The sequence below is a fragment of the Salarias fasciatus genome, chromosome 1 (genome assembly GCF_902148845.1).
Source record: "Salarias fasciatus chromosome 1, fSalaFa1.1, whole genome shotgun sequence".
Classification (NCBI taxonomy): Eukaryota; Metazoa; Chordata; class Actinopteri; order Blenniiformes; family Blenniidae; genus Salarias; species Salarias fasciatus.
The window spans coordinates 3,221,537-3,228,778 of NC_043745.1; positions in this window are offsets into that span (position 1 = coordinate 3,221,537).

Below are 7,242 nucleotides of genomic sequence, written 5' to 3' on the forward strand. Positions count from 1 at the left end.
CACTGAAGCTGTTAGTTTAAAACGATATGTGCTGAACTGAATCCACCGACGGGAACGCTTTCCCTTCTCGCTAAGCAAAGTAGGGAAAACTTATTTTCTTGCCTTGCACATTTACTGTTCCATTATATATTATTATAATAAAAATTACACATTTATTTTTTATTATCCATCTAGAGCACACCCTGGACTGTCAGTCCATCACACCTTGTTACAATATACATACACTATGGTCACCAATTTGTCTTTCATGTTTCTTTGGACTGCAGGAGGAGACCAGCATTCCTGGAGGAAACCCACACTCACACGGGAAGAACATGCAAACTCCACACAGAAAGCTGAGTTACTGAGGATATTTATTTAGTAACATTACCCGACGGATGCTTGACCATAAACTGCCCTGCTGTGAGGACTGATGGAGAATTTTGGACCTGGGCATTTAATAAATGCAGAGCAAAAACATCTACACACAAACAAACTGCAGTTCCTGATAACGCTTTACAACAGTAACATCAAGATTATATTTATAGTCTTTTGAAGGTTGCATGTTAAAAATAGTTATTGTGAGATAGCAAATCTTTGTGGTAGCACGCACTCAGGGACAAGTTGCAGCAGCCTTTGACGTCTTTGTGTGTGTGTGTGTGTGTGTGTGTGTATATCTCATAAACAGTTTGAGACTGTCGCCTCACCTTGTCACCAACACAACATCCCAGAGCGTGCCCCCTCCAAAAAAATAGAAATACATTTTTCCACTTACTCCTAAACATAAGGAAATCCATTTCAAAGCCATAAATGAAATATGTCCCTCAAATGAATTAATCACAGCCACAATAAATCCTTATTTAACAATAATCAATCAGCAGAATATTTGTTCTTCGGTTGTGAGACAAGTGATTATGGAAATCAGTGGTGATGAAAGGAAAACCAATGGAATTTTCAACTAATAACATTATCCTCTTCAATAAGCTTTACATACATAAGTGCTGATTCACCACATCCAACCCCACCATAGAGTGATTAGTGTGATTACATTTGTAGAAGTTTAAAAGGGCTGTATCATGCAAAATTCACTTTTTGCATGTTTTAACCTTGTTATATAGTTATGTACTCACCAAAAACACCCCCAAAGCGTTTTTTTCCTTCGTGCCTGCATGGTTGAGCTTTCTTCGTTTGTGCTGCTCAGAGAGGCAGCCCCTCCCGCACCCGGGAAAACTCTCTGCTTCCCACGTTGACGTCACACGGAGAAGATGGCTCCCCTGAGCAACCATCGTCTGAGAGCAACAATCAAGCAGGAGCAAGAGTCTGAAGGGTCTGAAGGAAAAGACATTTTTGCGTGTCTTTGTGTGTAGAGAAGCTAGAGCTAGCCAGCCTATTTGTTTAGAAGCTCTGATTGGCTGAAGTACGCTGTCAGTCAAAGTCCACAGGGGGAGAGGCGGGATTTCAGTGAAACAGAGCGTTTTCTCTTCCGGGTTTCAGAATTAGCCCCAGAAAATCATTTAATTCACACAAAATGACTTTAACTTAGTGCCAAAAATGAACTATTACCATGTTAATGTCATTTCTAGGGTTTGGACGAGCTAAAAAAGCATGATACAGCCCCTTTAAACCAATCAAAAATACCCAAGAGGAAAAACTTTATGCTCTTGTCTCTCAATATAACCTGAGATAAGCCCCTTTTTTCTCTCTTTTCTTTTTTTTATTTTATCATATAATCTCTGAATACATTTTTATATTTCCTTCATATTTAATCTAAGTTTATCGTGTACTTATTTTTCAGTAGTTTCTAAGTTACAGTATTTATTTTTGTTATATCTTATCTTTCCAAATAATAAAGGCTCATCCTTAAGTGGAAGACAGAATGCTGTTCAAGAAAACATGTTAGAATATCATATGGTCTGAGAAATGGGCCGACATGTCTGGAACCCTCCAGCTGCTCTGGTGTCGCTTTGTGCAACCGGCCCCCGGTGAGTCCCGGTCAGATCTCTTTTTCAAGGGAACCCTGGCCAAAGCCGTAGCAGCTCTAAGTTACAATTACATTAAACAAGCATTAAAACATGTTTTTTTTAAAACAGACATCATAAAGAACATATATTATTTAAAGAAAACATACAATATGAAAGATATATTATACAATATACAGCAACTGACAACTGATGGCCTAAACATGAGAAATTGGAAGGGGAAAGCTGCTTCACTCTCCAGTCGAACCTTCTTCTGTATACTTTCAGCATGTTTTAAAATTCCTAACGGGGATCAGTTGTTGCAGCTGCAGTCCAGCCTGCATGTTCTTCCAGGCTGCAGGAGAACGTAAAAGCCTTGGGGACAGTCAATTAAAGGATGTAGTTTGAGCGCAGACAATAATTGCTGGTTTTAAGTAAAATTTGCACACAATGGGAGGAGGAGAGAAGGCCAAGGATGGATTTATAAATAACACTGTCCCAGTGGGATGACTGACCTCTGGCACGCCAGAAGCAGTGGTGAGTTTGATCTTTCCTAGCTGTGACAAACCTCTAGAAGAATCGAAGTTGGTCCACGGTGTCCGTGCAAGCACTGGGCAGGTTCAGGAATGTTGCCTCTACTGGGTTTGTCCTGGCAGTAATAGAAAAAGAGGACTTTGTTCTAAAATCAAGCTTCAGCATGAGGTCTGAAAGTTAAACATCCATCAGTTAAAATGCCTAAATACTTGTGTCGTGTCACTTGCCTGACTGTCCTGCGAGGCTTTAATGTTGGAATGTCAAACCACGACACCACCGTACCCAAGGCCATATATACAGTAGATATATAACATATTCCCATTGAGTTCACTTGTGTCAACAATCAGTCCCTCAGTGGCCCGATGTGGAATTAAGCAGCTTTAACAGTATTGCAGATATCTTAAATCAACACTAAGAAAAATGTAGGTCTAATGGGTTCATTTTCTGATATTATATTATTTATTTATTCTTAAAAAAAGAAAAAGAAAAAGCAATTGCATCATTGCTCACAGTGGACAGCCTGCTCAATAATTCATACAATTAGTTTTTCTCCTTAAGCAAGCTCTCTTGTTTCTGTAACCTGCCTCGCCCTTCGCACTGGCCCCTGTCTTATTAATCAGCCCCCATCGATTTCGTGTTGAAAGTAATTAAAGGCCTGACATGTGCAGTTGATTCCCGACATCTGTATGTGTCACGAATGCAAAAGCGCACCCTTTTCCGCCGCTCTGGAACTGGCTGTCGTTGACGCCGCTGGAGTAACTAGTGCCAAAGAGAAGCGACGCGGTTTGTGTTTTTCAGCTTCAACACTCCGCCTGAATGTTAACAAGCTTCTCCAAAACTTTGACTTCTTTCCATTAACAAAGAAAAACAACAGCTTAACTTGGGCGCAGGTTGTGTTTCCACAGCGCTGCTGCTTCTGTCAGACACAATCTGACCTGGAGCTGACTGAAACTCCAGTCCCGGCACACCTTACAGGAGCAGAACTGCAACGATCCCACGTCTCAGTGATTATCTCACCCACAATAAAACTGACGGAAAATTACCCTGGAACTGTGAGAAACTCAGGATTTACCAACATTTGGGTGAGAAAGTTCTAAGTCAATCAAAAGGGAAATGTTGGCGGCTGTGACTTTAATGAGGCAGTGCTTGTGTAACCTTTAATTTTGACTGTTCAGTCCTAAAAATAAAATCTTTATGCGCCTGCTGGAGGAATGAATCAACGCTCAGGTTCATTTTGTGCCTGTCTAATTCACTGCTGCATAAGTCGACATGAAAGAGGAGCTTAATGTAAAATTATGTTGACTTGATGTGGCCCTGCTTACACAGAAATGTTTACAAGACAAACACTTGACGTTTCATTTCTGTAGCGTTTTGGGTAGACATCGTCCGGATCCACTGAAAACACAACTCTTTGACAACAACTGTCAAGGTGGAACTTTGAGGAGGCACCAACTCCATCTCTGAGAAAATGGCAGAAACGCTGCTCCTGGTGCTGTGAGTGAATTTCGGCAGCATCTCGTTCTGCACATGCTCAGCAGACGGACAATAAGAACAGTGTTTTCCTCCAGAGTGTCAGGACTCCCAGTCCACATTCTCCTGGACTTGGTAGTTTGATTTTTTTGCACGGTCATTCACACTACATTTTAAAAGCGACCTCTATCAGAGCGCAGTGCGAACGTGACACGACCAGACAATAAAGCTTGTCCCGAAAAAAGTAAGTAACCCTGGTGGTACATTTCTAAGGTGGTCCGCTTCATGATTCTTCGATTCCAGCGGTGGAGCCATCAAACGGCGCTGGTTGGTTTCATGTCATATCATTCATTCATATTGTTAATCAGTGGTTGGTGGAAAAGCTACTTAGGCCCGCCTCCTTTGTGATGTTTAATGATGTTTAAGCTGTTTATGTGCTCTTTTACTGACGTGTCTTTATAGAAAATGAATCACATACATTGTTAATTAACTTTCATTTGGTATTAGAGTTTGTTCTGCCTGTTTTTTTGCCCTTTTTTTTTCTATTTCTGAATCATGGGGGGCGGCACCCAAGCGCCCTCTCTTTACCCACCACTCGCCGATCGCGCTGTTCATGGGAGTAAATATGGATGCCACACAGGTCAGTGTAAGTATATCCATTTTCAAGTGGTCGTGCAATAAAAGGTGATATAATTTAGAGAAAATCTTCTCGGAAAGAAGAAGCAGAATGAGTAAAACGAGAGCACAGCTTCCTCCGGCTCAGATTTGTGACGTCTGTCCCTCATCATCAATGACGTGGACGTCGCAAACACGCAACCTGAGTGTTTAGGCCGCAGTCGCCTTGAGAAATTTCAGATACTGATCTGACGTGGTACCAGATATGAGCGAGGCCTGGATCTGGAGTGAAAAAATTGGAATTGAAACATTAACATGGATCACTAGTGAGCAGAAAGTCGAATTCAGTCGCATCTGCCTGCAGTGTGATCGGAGCCTCCCATGAGCCTCCTCTATAGTCCTGCTGGTTCTTCAGTAGATCAACTTGATCATTCCCACATTGTGGCGTTTTACAGCTGATTTTGTGACAGATTGGATCTGATAAACAATAAATGTCTCTAATTTCCAGAAAATAAATATTAATTTTGTATTTGCTGTAGTGCTGTCAGATTTAATCGCATTGATCGCAATTTAATCGCATTGATCGCAAATAATCGTGATTAATTCATGGAGAACTGTCAACAATTAACTTTTTTAAAGTTGAGATTAATTGCAATGAAGAATCTAATCCTCATAAATCAGTCCCAATGTCAGGAAAAAACACTATTATCCTCTAGTTCTTTTCTTTGACCCAATTGGCAGACCTCAATGGATTAATCGCGATTAAAATTGACAGCACTAATTTGCTGCATAGTGGTGTACAGTGTTCTCACACCACGCTGAATATCTCCACACAACCATGTTTCAAGTGAAAATGCATAATTTCTGTATTTTAATTTCAGAAGAAGTTTAGCGTTAACACGGCAATGTTTTCACACTGATGCTCATTTTCACTCCACTCCCACTGCTGGAGCAGACCGGTGGTCACCTGACACACCTGTGAAGCTGCTGTGTGCTGAAAGACAGGACAGAGAACAGTCCAACCAGCAGATCAAATCTGTCTGCACAACAAACACAACAACTCACATGTTTGGCATTAGCATTTGTATCCTCAAAAACATGGGATTAATTTTTTACTTTTTTTATTTTTACTATTTTTTACATTACTTGTACTTGAATTCATCCCTTCTGATGAAAACAGGCGGACAAGCCTGGAATTGATCCGTTCTCCAGCAGACTGTTTGCATGTAAACCAGGTCAGATGCAATAAAAGCCTCGTCTCCTGTTATCTTCGCAAAATGCATGCAACCTGAACCAAAATCTGTTAGGTGAGCATAAAATTTAGCATTTAAACTGGTGGCCACATGTACTGTTGCTCTTGTGAATCAATGAAAACAGTGTATGCCATATTAACAATCAATACTTGTGTGGTGAACCCACCCAGAGTTCTTCCAGCCGGAGAAGCAGCCTAAAACCTGCAGACCCCCTCCAGCCACATTACAGTTAGCTCGCATTAAAGTCTTTAAATAGTGAATCGTTCATTTCTTAAACATTTAGCCAATTTATTCTCCTGCTGTACTCTAAATGCATTTAAACAGCTGTGAAACTGCCGAGTCACATCGCCTGCAAAAGGCCACAGACAGAAATAAGCGGTGTTGTAACGTGCTAATTATTTCACGAGAGGCACAAAAAAAGAAAAAGAAAAAAAAACAGTGTCAAGGCTAAACAGTCGCTCGCTTGCTCCCGGCTGTTTTACACCGACTCGGTGTCTTTTAAAATGTATAGTTTGAGCAGTAAATGCTCTGTGCCATGATAAACACTCAACACTATTCATTAGGTAGGATAAACACTCATAACTCGGCTTCATGCCCCCAAAATGAATATGTGCTACTTGAAGTAGCAGTGGTGGGTAAACAATTAGCGTATCCAGCGCTTCAGTGATGAAGCTTCCCACTACCCCTATTAGGACTCGGCGTCTTTATACAGTTTATCCCCGCTGTTTTATGAATTCACAATTACACCTCATTAATGTGTCATTTGCATAATTACAAGGAATGGGGACACCGTTCACAGTGGGAATACACACTACCTTGAAGAAAGTACTACCCTGCACAGTGTTGCGAGCCGCAGCAGAGATAGCCTCGTATTGTTTTTAGCTTCGTTGATTATTAATGAGTTGATGGTGTGTGAAACTGGGACAAAATGCATCTTTGCAGTTGTCCTTTAAGACGGCGTTTAAGCAGCAACCGTGCTCAGAGCCTCTGGAAATGCAACTTGTCAAAAATGGCTTCCAAGGTGGAACTTTTGAAAAAATTCTCAAACATGTCATCGTGTAAACAGGTAAAGCGCAACGGATTGTTAATGTTAGCAGTGAGATGTTCTCCGTGTTCTCCATTCTTAATGTTTACAGTGTGTTGTTCCCTGCAGCGTGTGTGTGTGTGTGTGTGTGTGTGTGTGTGTGTGTGTGTGTGTGTGTGTGTGTGTGTGGCTTCATTAAAAACAAACAGCCCCCACTACTGGACCAACATGGAAAATACATCATTTCAGTATTTCTGTCAGTAACATAAACAGACGTTTTTAAAATGTTGTCGCGTAAAGGTGAAACTTTTCTGATGCGAAAACCCAAAAAATGTGCGTTTTCACTAGAAATATGTAAAGGATTCCTAAAACCCTTCGGGTCCTGTGGCTGCAGCGACACCAACCTGAT